The following is a 14,227-nucleotide window of genomic DNA, read 5'->3' on the forward strand; positions in this document are numbered from 1 at the left end:
GCCTCTTGCCGCCATTTTTTTTCATGTGGTCCTGCTGTGGTGCTGGACGCCTTCAGTGACGTTTCGGGGTAAATCGAACATGCGCTTTCCATTTCCGTTGGAAAAAAAAAAAAAAACGTGAGATATATGACTTGGCAAATTAGCGAGATCAATTTTAAAAATTCAATTTATAGCAGTTGAAATTTGACAAAATCAGTCTTCCCTGGTGGCGAAAGTGCTGCAAGGACCAATGCAGCAAGCGGCATCCTTGTACAATGTCTAGATTTTTTTTATATAATTCAGGGACACGTTACAGCAAGAAACCCGGAATAACATAATACACTGTAATAAAATAACCAAAACATAAATAACAAAGAGTGTAACAAAATAGCCATATAAAATAATGACATGTTCTAGCGAGATATTGAGGGGGACGCCATGCAGCCACCGTCGTCGGACCAGCAGACGACAGGGCTACGCGTGGACTATAGCAGACGACAGTGACACTGAATACCGCTGCGGGAAAACACGTTGATGTGATCTGTATGCCTTTCCTGAGCACATTTGTGAGACATGTTTCTAGTTTTCAGCCGGCCCCAGCATCCCTAGAGCCAAGTGCGCCTCAAAGTGCCCCCTCTCTTGTTGCTTTAGTCACGCCACGACATTGTCTCCGTTGTAAAATATGACTCTCTCCTCTCAGCCTAACGATGTATCCCACGAGCCCAACAACATTGTCGCCGCAGTCATTCGCGGGCGTTGTTTGAAGGTCACCCGGGACACCCAAGGGCGGCTGATAGGTGGTCCAGTGCTCTCTTGAGTTCAGGGAACAGTAAGGGATGGCGCTATACATTTGGAAGAAACAAAGCACCACTCGTATGTCACAGAATGAAAAATGTGAGTCTCAGGGTGAAGCCCGCAGATAATGAGTTATCGAGAATAATCATAAAGAGAACCCCTCGAAAGTGCACTAAGGTTCTATAGGGATCGCCGAGGGCGGAGCGGGAATGCGGCAGAAAGTGAGGGCCGCTTGAAGGGCGGACTATATAGGGATCGCTCAGGGCCTAGCAAGAATACGGCGGTGAAAAAATTACGTTTAACACACCATAAAATTGCGCATCACCTACAGGCATTAATAGCTGTGTATTGTGTTGGCTCATTTAACTCGTTACTCACTGTACTCATCTTTTAAAATCCCGGCGTGTCGGTTACAATTGTATTTAGGCTTCCTCTTTGTTCTGGTTTAATAACTTGTGTTAATGTCATATGTACACTTTTCTATCCCCCAGCGTGCCTGCAGAAAACGTGAACAGTTCATTTTCAGACAAATCTTCGTTTCGGGAAGCCAAGCCAAGCCAAGACTTTCCTCTCGTGTCGTTAAGAGAAAGGGAGAATAGTGTCGTGCGAGAAAGTGCGGTGCAGTGACAACTAACGCAGATAATTAATCCAGTCCCAAGTTATATACACGTACACTCTTAAAAATGAACTTCACCACATAGCACGCTCCTACCCAACCATCATCTAGAATGATATCGTTATGTGCCCTGATTTGTTGAAAACGGGAGGTGTACGCCTTTTTTGTGACACTTATGCTGTTCATAATTGTCACAGAAAAGGCGTACGCCTCTCGTTTTCAACAAATCGGGGCAGATAACGATATCATTCGAGATGATGGTTGGCTAAGAGCGTGCTATGCAGTGAAGTTCATTTTTAAGAGTGTAGAGTTCACATGTATTGATAAGCGCGATGTATCCCTGATTTCCATTTGAATTTCAGGGTATACTCTCCAGCTCGAACATTGGATAATCCTCGCGCTGCCCCGTTGCAATATGCGATGGGCTGTGACCGGACTGCGAGCAAGACCACAATCATTCCTTCTCTCAGGTGATATGATAAACAACGGGCCCAATATATATTCTCACAGATATAACACTGCTTGTCCATCTGGTCGAGGTTTCGGCAGCGGCGATACAACTACGTTTTTGTGCGGAGTGTACAGTAAGCAAACAGAAGCCTTTCCTCTTTCTTGGTTAAGCAGCCTCTGTGATTCCTCACTCACATCAATATTGGTGACACAGGCAGGCGCCCGATTCGATCGTCTGCTACGTGTTTGGAGTCCTATCAGAGCGGTGCCAGCCAGATTTCATTTGCCTTCGCAACTGGGGCATCTGTCTTCGAATATCTCGTGTTTCGCGCTCATATGCATGTGGCACAATGTACGGAGGTACGTCCCACCGGTTGCACTTCGGCGCGTTAATATGGTCCACCATTTGCTCGGGTACGATCAGCCGTGGGGAATACTGTAGGCCCCCATTTGGTGCTGCGCTAAAAACGAAGCTGCACAGGCTAGTCTGTTTACGCTTTCTGACGTATAATTTGTCTTTCATGTGCCAGACACGTACGGGATTATAGTCATGTTTCTTCGGGTAGGTTACACCAATCAATCAATCAATTAATTACCACTCTCTAGTGTCAGTAGACCGCTAATGGCACTGCGAGGTTATCGTACCTATACCGGTATCCAATCGCGGCGCGCGTGACTCAGAATCTTATGCGTTGATTGGCTGCGGTAGATGGAGTATACTTCGAAGGTCACGTTATCAGAGTTCTACTAACAATCGCTAATCACAAAGGAAATAATCACCCATGGAACTAGGTTGCGTTCTACCTATCGCACGCACCAACGAAGGCATCTTGCTGATATAGATGCTCAAAATTCGCTCTTCCTACATTGTTGTCGACTATCGGAACTATTCTGAACTGGAGAATCGTCCATCAGTCGTATCTCGTCAAATCCAGAAACAAGTAGTTTTATCAAACGTCGTTTGTCACTATCTTTGTCACTATCTTGCTAGTTACTTCCAGTTTGTCAACTCTCTACGTTATTACGTTAAGCCCTGTGGCTTTTTTGCCCCAGATTTCCCCACACTTTGTAGGTGTAATAAAATTTAACTTATCTTATCTTATTGCCGGAACGAACTCGCAATAAGCATCTGGGCCTTCGCACCGAGGACTGCCGGTGCATGCAGATTGCACTTTCTCGCCTTTCCGTTGTGAACAACAGCTTTAGCGAGCGTCAGCAACTTCTGCAGCGGTAGTGCAAGCCAGGTAAATTTAGTTTTTCGCATATTTTTGCATGGAAGGTAAGGAGTGCCTTGAGACTAGGCGCTTCCACTATTGCATACTGTTCGAAGAATGGTATTTGGTGCACCATATTCTCGGAGGAGGTTTTGTGATCGCATCGTGACGTTTTGCTCACGAAGACATCAGGGAGCTTTAAGAAACCGTAAGCGCATTCCGATTCAGGGCCGATTCCGCATCCCTTCCAGCCAATCAGATATCAGCAACGTGATGTTATCCACTTCAAAGAAGGCATCACGCAATTGGCTTATCGTGTTTTCGGAAACGTTATTGTTGAAACTCCTATATTTTGCTTAAGAACTCTCTATCCATAAAATTATTAACGCACAATATATACGAATGATCAAGACTTGTGACGTCAGCTCTGCTAACTTCGCATGAAAAATAAGCAAAAAAAGAAAGAAATCGGAATGAAGGAAATAAAATGTTCTTTTCTTTTCTTTTTTTTGTGTCGCTGTGTTACAAACCCGTAACTGTCCTGACGCTGACATAATCGTGATGTCATCATGCCGCAGGCGTATTATTATTATTATTGTTGTTGTTGTTGTTGTTGCTGTTATTAATATTATTATTATTCCATTTCATTTCATTTTATTCATTCATCTCTCACTAAATACAGAACATTACATAAGCGGGCCTGCCTAGGCCCGAGGGGCTTGTGACACAGGGCCAGACATAAGCAGAGGTTACCTGCAGCATGAAAACTATGATACATGACATTGTTATGCAATACATAAAGCACACGAAACCGACCCGATTAGCCTCAGAACAATCCGGATCATCAGGAGCAAGACAAATTAAGTTAAAGCGTCCGGCAACTTTCTTCAGACACAAGAAACAAAACTTCACTAAGGCTACCTGAAATAGAGATTTCTTAAATGTGCATTCAAGTCTCGCTTGCGTTGGGAAGTCTCAAGTCTCACTTGACATGAGTCGTACCAATACATGCATAAACATTCAGTCCCGCAGATGACCAAAACCCTCTCTAAAAAATTCTCTTTCGCCATCTGTTCGTATAATCAAGTAAGCCGAAGTGCAGAGTAGCAATTCGGAGTTCGATCAATAATGTGAACGGATGCAGAAAGAGAAATTTTGAGGGAGGCTTTCGCCTTGATCAACGTGGGAGACTGCGTGTCTATATACTGGTTTGTGCCTTGCAGAAATAGTAAAAGTGTTGGTATTGGAGGCAACGTTTGTCTCGTTCCGCGTCTTGGAGGCTTCCTAGAGCTGAAGTATTTGTTGTATTGATAATTGTATTGTATTTCCGTGATGTTCTATCCCAAGCAGCAAAATATATTTTCCCAATATTGGTTAAATACCGGCAATACTGGTCCAAGATTGGACCAATATTGGGCTATTATTGTCAATGATCAGCAGCAAAATATCTTTCCCAACCAATATTGGTTAAATATCGGCAATACTGGTCAAAGACGAACAATATTGGGCTGGTATTGTCAATGTTCAGCAGCAAAATATATTTTCCTAATATTGGTTAAATATCGGCAATGCTGCTCCAAGACTGGACCAATATTGGGCTAGTATTGTCGATGTTCAGCAGGGAAATATATTTTCCCAATATTGGTAAAATATCGGCAATACTGGACCAAGATTGGACCAGTGTTGGGCTAGTTATGTCAGTGCTCAGCAGCAAATATCTTTTCCCAACATTGGTTAAATATCGGCAATACTGGTCCAATATTGGACAAATATTGGGCTAGTATTGTCAATGTTCAGCCGATATTGGGCCAAGATGTTGTGCTGCTTGGGATCCTTTATTGTTTTATCTTGTCCTAATTGTTGTTCGTCCAGCTTCTACAATCTACGCCAGTTAAATGAGTTCTATCCTGCGATTGATCGATTGGTAAAAAAAAAAAAAAAGAGATGTTAGTCCAAAACTACTCGGGACTGGATACTCCAGGACGCCTTATTTAGGGCTTATTATATGTAGCCTGCCCGTTTGTTAGGTGCATAAGTCTACCTCTCAGCTTCTTTGCACGTAACGATGTCATCGGTTATTTCCGAAGAAAATAAAAAAATATTGAAGGAAATCATTTTGTTTCGTCTTTTTTTTCTTTTTAGTTCTTCTTTTCCCGTTTATGTCCTTTCCTTTTTAGTTTCATGTGCCGACACCATCCTCCGCTTTTGAAAAATGACGCAATCCCAACGTGCATGATATATATATATGTTGCTTTCCAAGACTGCAACAAAGTAAATTCGCCGTGATTGAGCCGCCTGTATACAAAAATATTTGGAAGCTTATGTCTTCGTCGACACTGTCAAGTCCTGACGACGAGAATATAGTGTTGGATCCCCAGCATTAAAAAAAAAAAAAAATTCTCCCCGAGGCCGTTTACGTCACGACCCGGAGGGAACATAAAGGGAAGGGATATAAGTTTCCATTCCCAGCTAGTGTATCGGATGAAACCTGGGTTCGCGACTCAACGTGTTCACGACAGGAGATGTACGTGCTCCGAATGGACGATATCCGCACGCTTCTCGTGGTACACGCGGGGATATGAGGTTGTGATGTTGTGATTGATACGTGGATATGATTGATGGATTGCCTATGTGAGCTGCAGTTGTAACTCGAACGTCCCGAAGAAGCGAATAATAAACTGCAGGGTGTTTATCCTTCACAAAAAAAAAAAAAGGAAAAAGATAAGTATGAGAGCAGCATAGATGTGGTTTTTCCAGTTGAGTTCTACGGTCAGGCGGACATCCTCTCGAAGAAAGTGCGCAACTACGAGATGGCTAATTACCTAAAATTAGCCATCTCGTAGCCTAAAAGCGATAGTGTGCACTTTCACCCTCTCACATTGGGAGCGAAGGGAAGACGCGCTTCTGTAGATGCGCCATGAACAAAATAAAGAAAAAAATATGGTGTTTCTTCACGAATTTTTTGCGGACGATCTATCGAACGGATTTTTGTTCTCAAAACGGCTACGGTATCGGGTGACCAAAGGGAATAGATGTTCTCATTGGGACAATTTCGCAGCTTTTATAATTAAAAAGTTAATTATTGGTAGTTAATCAGGACATTGCCTTAAGAGTTTGCCGGTGCCCTCTTAAGGAGTGCCCTTCAGCATATACTACATTACAGCTGACTTCATCTCCAAAAAAGTGATATATATATAGTTTTAAAAAATCTGTTGGTATTTAGCTGGGACACCCTGTATATAGAGAGTTTACACTATGTCATATATGTCATTTTAGTGTCGTTTTTTGATTATTTTATACGTTTGATCTCGGACTGACTCTCTTTGTACACTTTGCATCTGCTTTCTTTTCTCTTGAAACACTTTGATGGGATTCCGTTTCGATTCCAGCACAGCGGACCATGTTGTATTTTAGGTTGAGAGGCTACCTTAACAACAGTGCCAGCAGAGTCTAAGTCATATGACTTGGCAGCACAACATCGTGGCCCAATATTGGACCAATATTGGCAATGCCGGCCCACTATTGGTCCAATATCGCCAATATTGCACCAATATTGGGCCAAGATGCCGTGCTGCTTGTGATACATTGCCTTGTTGTTAGACGGCGTCGTCTAAGCTTCGCGTCTGTTCCGATGAAATATAACTCTACCGTTGCACGTTCTTCAACGATGTGCCTACCAATTGGTTGCAGTTCAAGAACGGCACGGCGTAGCTTTCCTGACTGACTTATCCCGCCTGCAAACTCGAGCCAAGCATGAAATGATTAATACGATAGGTTTCACACTTTTTCAAGACGCGCCACCTTTCTTGCGCTCTAGCAAATAAAACAAGCGGAGATATGCAGAGGCGTCAAGTCCCTCGTACGGCGGTGATATGCCAAGTAGGTCGTGAAGTATTTCAATGCCCTTAGTTATCTTGGCTTTCAGCGGGGTGACGTACCCTCCCATGAACCGTTGCGTTGCTGGGCGGAGATATGTTTTACGAGGCTTTCTTTGACGCCAGATTAAGGCCCGTGAAAGGTTGAGGGGCCCTCGTTAACCGGCTTCTCTTTTTTCTTCTTTTTTTTTTTGACTAGGATAACCTTACGATGTATGTTTCCCTATCGACAGGTTGGAGATTCTTGGCCCTTGCCTCGTAAACGGATGCGCTGGAGCAGTTCCTCGGCTTTGTGCCTCTTTCACTCCTTCGCAAAGTGGTTGTTTATTTGACTTTCAGCATTTCCGTGCGTGGGAAAGATTGCGGATCGGCAGATTGAGAACAACTTACCTCATCTGAATGGGTATTTCACGACTTTCAACCACAGAAATAAACGAATTACAAAAAGGCGGTAATGATAAGGAAAACACTTTGCATAGCACGCGTAGATGTCTGTTTCAATCTCGCTCTCGTTTTTTTTCCCTGACAGATAAACGTCTCCATAAATACTAAGAACATTTTATGACTATCCACGACTTGGTTCAAGATGCTGTGAAGGAGGCTTCGCCGCAGTTGTACTCTTCTTGTGGTGAAGCACGCTTTACGATCAGTCGAGTTTCCCCTCAATCCTTTCCTTTTCAATTTATCGTGGAACGGTACGGTTCGGTACGGTACGGTACTAGTAGGGAGTTGTAGTAAATCGCCCGCTCTCTAGGAAACCGATCTGATAAAGGAAGCTGCCAAATCAATGATCAGCGCTGTGACGTCACCTACTTCAAAGGAATAAGGCGACAGGCTTCCCGTATTCTGATTCCGTTATCGTTAACATCTCCTTATCTACTAAAACTCGCCCGTAACCGCCGTATTCTCGTTCCCAGGGCATAGTGCGCTTCAAGCGGCCCTCTCAATGGCCTTTGCGGTACACGAAGCGCTGCCAAGGCTATTGGGAAGAGTACTACACTCTGGGGACCCCTGTGGGCAGAATAAAAGTAACGCGTGGTATGACACTTCGTCAGCCCAACAAGGAGAGAGTCACAATGCAGTCGCGTGACTTTCTTATGGCGCTTCATCAGGTGCGCACTTTACAAGTACTATAGGTAACGAGATGAACATCATAGTACGTGGGCGACAGAACGCGTTGCATGACGGAATTTTCACGTGTTTTCTTTTTTAACCTGCCACGCTGTTAAAACAGAAGGTCCGCTGCGTTAAGCACTCTTGGTGATGTTCTCTCTCGTGATTTGTTGAAAATGGGAAGAGTTCGCCTTTTTGTGTGACGTTTATGCATGTCTATTTTGATTGTCACAAAAAGGCGTACGCCCTGTTCCACAAATCAGCTGTGATAATGATAACGGTAGCGAAGAGTGCAGTTTTAAGTACTAGTAACGGCCAAACCCAGTCCACCAACGTTCTTGCCCTAAAAGCACTCCTATGCTTTTTTGGACATCGTATAGGATTTCGGTCATTACTGTGAGGTGACTCATTATTATATTTCATCACATTACCGTCTGCAATGGGGGTATAGTATCTCCCCCTGGCGACGAAACTTCCCAATCATCATCGTTAAAATAAAGTAGTTGTTGCCGTTATTGCGAGCCCAAACAACCTTCATCTTTCTCCCACTTTCTGCTGTTTCTCACACGCTGCACGTCAGTGTTGCAGAGACGGTCGGCTAAAGCGCTGATTGGATGAAATAAAATAGAGGTTGGACGAATCCAGAAGTTTCCGAAATCGAATCCGAATCCAAGGAAGGTCCTGCGAATCTACGAATCTCGAATCTTTCGAATCCTTTCCTAAAAATGAGATTAGAGAGTCAGGAAAAGAAAAAGTTCTACTGAAAAGTGATTCGAAGCAGAATTTGATATTGTTGTTTAATGACAAACAAATCAAATAATATTCGACTTTCAGTAGACAACATACCCATATACTTCTTCTAAAAATGTAATTTATTTAACAAGTTGTCCATCGGCTACAGGAACTACATAAATTCTCGAGTCTGGATTCTTTCCATAAAACTATGAAACGATCAACAGCAAAACCTTGTTACTTTTAAACTTGTAACGTAAGAGTTCCTGTCTGAACTCTTTCAGCCCAGAGCGGTGTAAACAAACAAGCAAGAAGACACAGCTGAAAGTTTTAAATTAATGAGCCTGGGGCCCGCCGGTTAATCAGGATTTTAGGGGGAGTCCGGCAGCGTCAATTTTAAGAAGAAACAAACAAACGTGATTGGTGGATTCGAAAGATTCGATTCGCCGTTTTGGGCACTGGGGTTCCCGAATCTCCAATCCCTGCCTAGGATTCGAGAAGTCGCGAATTCGGTTGGCCCATCCGAAAAATAAGACAAGAGCGAAACAGTGGAAAGAAGGAATGCGCATAGCATCAGTGCAGGGCCAGTTGCAGCGACTTTCGCTTCAACTTCTCTAAGTACAGTACTTCTACAACTTAATAATATGGGTAGGGATTGCCGTGAGACGGACTTGGAACAGTTCACAGGGCACAAGAGGCATTTTACTTACCGTATTCGCCTTCCTGTACGTGGAGAACGGCCCAGTTTGTGTAATCGGTGCCCAATATCGTCGCTACGATGAGTGCTTTTCCTGCGCAGTTTACAAAATACTTAATCTTAGGATTCATGCAGATATGCAGGTCAACCACCACCTCATCGTAATCGTTTATCTCTGCATCTCAGTGAGGTTTCTTGTGGACATCTCCGGCCCCTTTCACATGTTAATGCTCACCTTTCGGCCTCTTCTCATGCACACATACGTACTTCTTTAAATGAGCATGAAATGATTATGCAAGCGAGCTGGTGTATTCATAACGTGGTCGGTATATCCCTGTATTTAGGGTGAAGTCAAGGGAACCAGCAGACAAACGTACGGCGCAGGAACCTTGTCGCATATTGTGCACTTATGCGTCCCCTTGTCTTAACCAGTAATAACCGCGATACGGTGCCTATACGTCATACTTATTAACTTTCACGTATGCTTAATTGATTTGATTGATATTCACGTATGAAGTCATTCGGAGCAGCCGGACCCTTTGTTGTAGGAGCACCTTCATACTTTACCTTACCTTCTCTAGTTTCTAGTTTATTTCTAGCTTTTGTCTAGTTAGCAGCGATATCCGTGACGCTGACCGTTCGCGATGATGTAGCGAGACGCGTAGCGTACCTATAATGTTAAGCGACGCTACAGTAAAAGCTACTTGCGCTAACTTTGCTACTGGGAACGCGAACTGTAGATTGTTCCGTGAACACTAGACTCGACTGCAGTATACCTGCCCCCACTCCCTTTGAACTGCGGTCGACAGCGAGATTTTCCGACCTTTCTTTTTTTTTATTACCTCGTTGGCACCGCGAGGCGACTGTTGCTGTGAGATGGTGTATGGAGGGAGAGATGACAGCAGGAAGGTGGGGGAGATCGGAGGCTTATTGTACTCCATGGATCGGACGTCAGGGATACGTCATCAGATTAGGTCTGCGGGAAATCTTGAAGGAAAACAGCGTGGTGGCGGGGCTCGATCCTGCAACCTCGGAGCTACCGCAAGCGAGCGGATGCTGGATCAACTCGAGAAGGACACTCTTTTTTTCAACAATATAATTTAAGAAACAGAATTACCGAAACTGAACTCAATTAGAAACTAGAATATACATGAATTTGAGACGCTCTACGAACAAATGTTCACAAAATGCTTAAGTAAATAAAAACGCTGTAGGTGAAAGCTATCTCAAAAAGGTTGCGCATAAAATACACGCCACTATAATACCACGCGTAGAACGGATCAGGCTCGCATAATTGCTGATAACCGAGCCCAAGCAAACTGGAACTCCAGTAATCAGTTCGGCCTGTAATTAGAAGCTCAGGGACACGGAATCAAGATGGGTCAGGTGATTTTCAAACAGCAAGCGATGCCGCTCACAATGGGGTTTAAAATCAAGATCCCGTCCACGGACTGCTAATTTGCTGCGGGGGAATACGAGCCGAAATTTCGTTGCGCAATCCCAGGCGTTTGTCCACACGCGTTATTCATCTATTCAAGTGCGGGCGTCCCGGAGGCACTCGCCGATAGTAACTTCGTTAGTTTTAGTAGACACGGCCTGCGGAAACATGAGCATTAAATTTGTACCTTTTCTGTCAGGCGGGCGAGTCCGACACGTTGCATATTCATTGTCTGCTTCCAATGCCGTAACGAAATTACCGCGGCTACCGACTCGGACATAGTATATTTGGCGCGGCTGTCACGTCGCTCTCCTGTGTGCTTCCCGTCGGCAAGTGGGTCGTCATCCAGGTGCCTTTGAAAGCTACGAGCCGCTTGCGCGTGCGACCGTTTCGTTTGACTAGTGTTAATAAGTTGAGTCCGAAATGTTAATAATACCTAGCTATGCGATAAATGTTTTTGTTTGTTTGTTTTTCTTTTCGTTTGTCTTTATTTTTGCCTTTCCTTCCTGGGAATAGCAAGCAGCCATAGCGGTGGCTAACCTTTCCCTCCAATTTTTTAATATAATAAACATATCCCCCCCCCCCCCCGCATAGGCATCTTAATGACAATGAATCTTAGCAACAACCGTTAGGAAAAATGTATATAATATATATATATATATATATATATATTCTGTTGAAGGCAGCGCTGACTGCCGAAACGTCGACCCCTAACTGTAAATCTATTCCTAGCGCCCCCTTAATTATTAATGTAATAAAAGTAGCAAGTGTTTTTAACCCTTATACGGCCTCCCAAGTCTCTTCATTACTTGTAGTCTATATATATATATATATATATATATATATATACTCATTGAACGATGCGACAGCACCAGAGGACACGTGTTTCGCCGTGTTTGCGGCTCGTCGGCCCTGGGTAGCTGCGCATCGTTCGGGATTGGCAAACCAGGGGTCACTCGCTCGCTGAGTGACCCCTGGTTTGCCAATCCCGAACGATGCGCAGCTACCCAGGGCCGACGAGCCGCAAACACGGCGAAACACGTGTCCTCTGGTGCTGTCGCATCGTTCAATTAGTATCTGTTTTTCTACGTGCAGCCATAGAAGCCATTTTAATCTGTAAGTTTGAATTTCAAACACGTCTAGCATCATTTACTTATTTTTTTTTCAATGGCTTTTCCCCCCTTCTTTATATATATATATATGAAACGTTGGATCGGACGACTACGTAATTATAGTTGAAATAAATGGGAGACAGAAGACGAAAGTAGGGGAAGTAACAAAAAAGGGGTTTATTAAAACTTAAAAATCATAAAAGTTAGGGAGGATGTCTACGTTACGGCGGAAGCTCCGCCTTCTTCGGGACAAAAGAGCTAAATGTGGCCACGAGGCTGATAAGGGGCTTGAGAATGACGTGGTCGGTTGGGGGAAAAATATATATATATATATATATATATATAGTTGTGGAAGGAAAAAGACGCGGACAACAGATTTTAGGGAAGTTAGAAACACTAGTTCATTTAATGGGCAGAAATTAAAGGTTAAATGAAAAAAAAAAAAAGGGTCGACGTTTCGACAGTGGCACTGCCTTCGTCAGGACAAAAGATGCGCAGGCCTTCCACAACTGTAACTTCGTGGACGTTTGATTTTTTGTACTTCCCTCGACCTATATATATATATATATATACTACCCAGGGCCGACGAGCCGCAAACACGGCGAAACACGTGTCCTCTGGTGCTGTCGCATCGTTCAATGAGTATCTGTTTCTCTACGTGCAGCCATAGAAGCCATTTCAATCTGTACGTTGGAATTTCAAACACGTCTAGCATCATTTACTTATTTTTTTCATGGCTTTTCCCCCTCTTTATATATATATATATATATATATATATATATATATATATACTCATGGAACGATGCGACAGCACCAGAAGACACGTGTTTCGCCGTGTTTGCGGCTCGTCAGCTCTGGGTAGCTGCGCATCGTTCGCGATTGGCAAACCAGGGGTCACTCAGCGAGCAATATACACCTGGGAGGGTGACTGAGCACTCGTCAATGCCACAGTGCAAGCCAGTGAATTATAATGATTTTCCCTTATATATTTCAAATTTTTTATTTAATTATAAATTTTTTCCCCTCATTATAATTCACTGGCTTGCACTGTCGCATTGAGGAGTGCTCAGTCACCCTCCCAGGTGTATATCGCTCGCAGAGTGACCCCTGGTTTGCCAATCCCGAACGATGCGCAGCTACCCAGAGCTGACGAGCCGCAAACACGGCGAAACACGTGTCCTCTGGTGCTGTCGCATCGTTCCATGAGTATCTGTTTCTCTGCGTGCAGCCATAGAAGCCATCTTAATCTGTAATTTTGAATTTCAAACACGTCTAGTGTCATTTACTTTTTTCCCTCCACAAAGACAGTACGACACAATCGAGAGAGTAGAGAAATAATACTGCCAACGACGATAACAACGACGATGATGACCCCAAGGCTCGACGGTGGTCGGTTAGCCTTGAACATTTCTGAAGAATATGTTCTGCGGGGAACTCATTATAATTGGGAGCCGGAACCTTCTCGAATTTGATTAGGAGGCTGGACATCTAGCAAAGAGCTCATGGATAACGGTTGCGATTGGCTATGGGAGTGCTTGTGAGATTGAAATTGTATGCAGGTGCGACGTCGGTGCGATTCATCTTAGCCGCGGTGGTCTTTGGCACATCTGATACACGAGCGCACCAATCAGCCCTTTGTCCTCGGTTTCGTAAAACACAGAAGTTATAGTTTCTGTCAGAATAATGAGACATAAGGAGAATGAATTCCGCGCTGGTGAATTTTGCGTGGCCGTCCAAGTACACTCTGAGAGAGAGAGAGAGAGAGAGAAAGGAGTAACTTTAGTCGCCGTGGGAAGTATAGATGCATTGTCACAATCATTGGTGACAAAATGCACTACAGTTGATACGAAATCTAGGGGCTATTTGCAGAGCTACCGATATATTGCTCCCAATTTACTCCCTTTCAGAGCTGGGGAGTAGGTTTCGAGGCTAAAATGGGGAATAACTGCAGCTATCGAGTAAAAGCTGTAATTGCTCTCAATTTATTCTCTCTCTCTCTCTTTTTTTTTTTTTTTGAGGGTGTAGCGTCCAGATCTACACTCTTAAAAATGAACTTCACCGCATAGCACGCTCCTAGCCAACCATCATCTCGAATGATATCGTTATCTGCTCTGATTTGCTGAAAACGGGAGGCGTACGCCTTTTTTGTGACAATTATGAACAGCATAAGTGTCACAAAAAAGGCGTACGCCTCCCGTTTTCAACA

Source organism: Ornithodoros turicata, chromosome 10, assembly GCF_037126465.1.
Source record: "Ornithodoros turicata isolate Travis chromosome 10, ASM3712646v1, whole genome shotgun sequence".
Taxonomy (NCBI): domain Eukaryota; kingdom Metazoa; phylum Arthropoda; class Arachnida; order Ixodida; family Argasidae; genus Ornithodoros; species Ornithodoros turicata.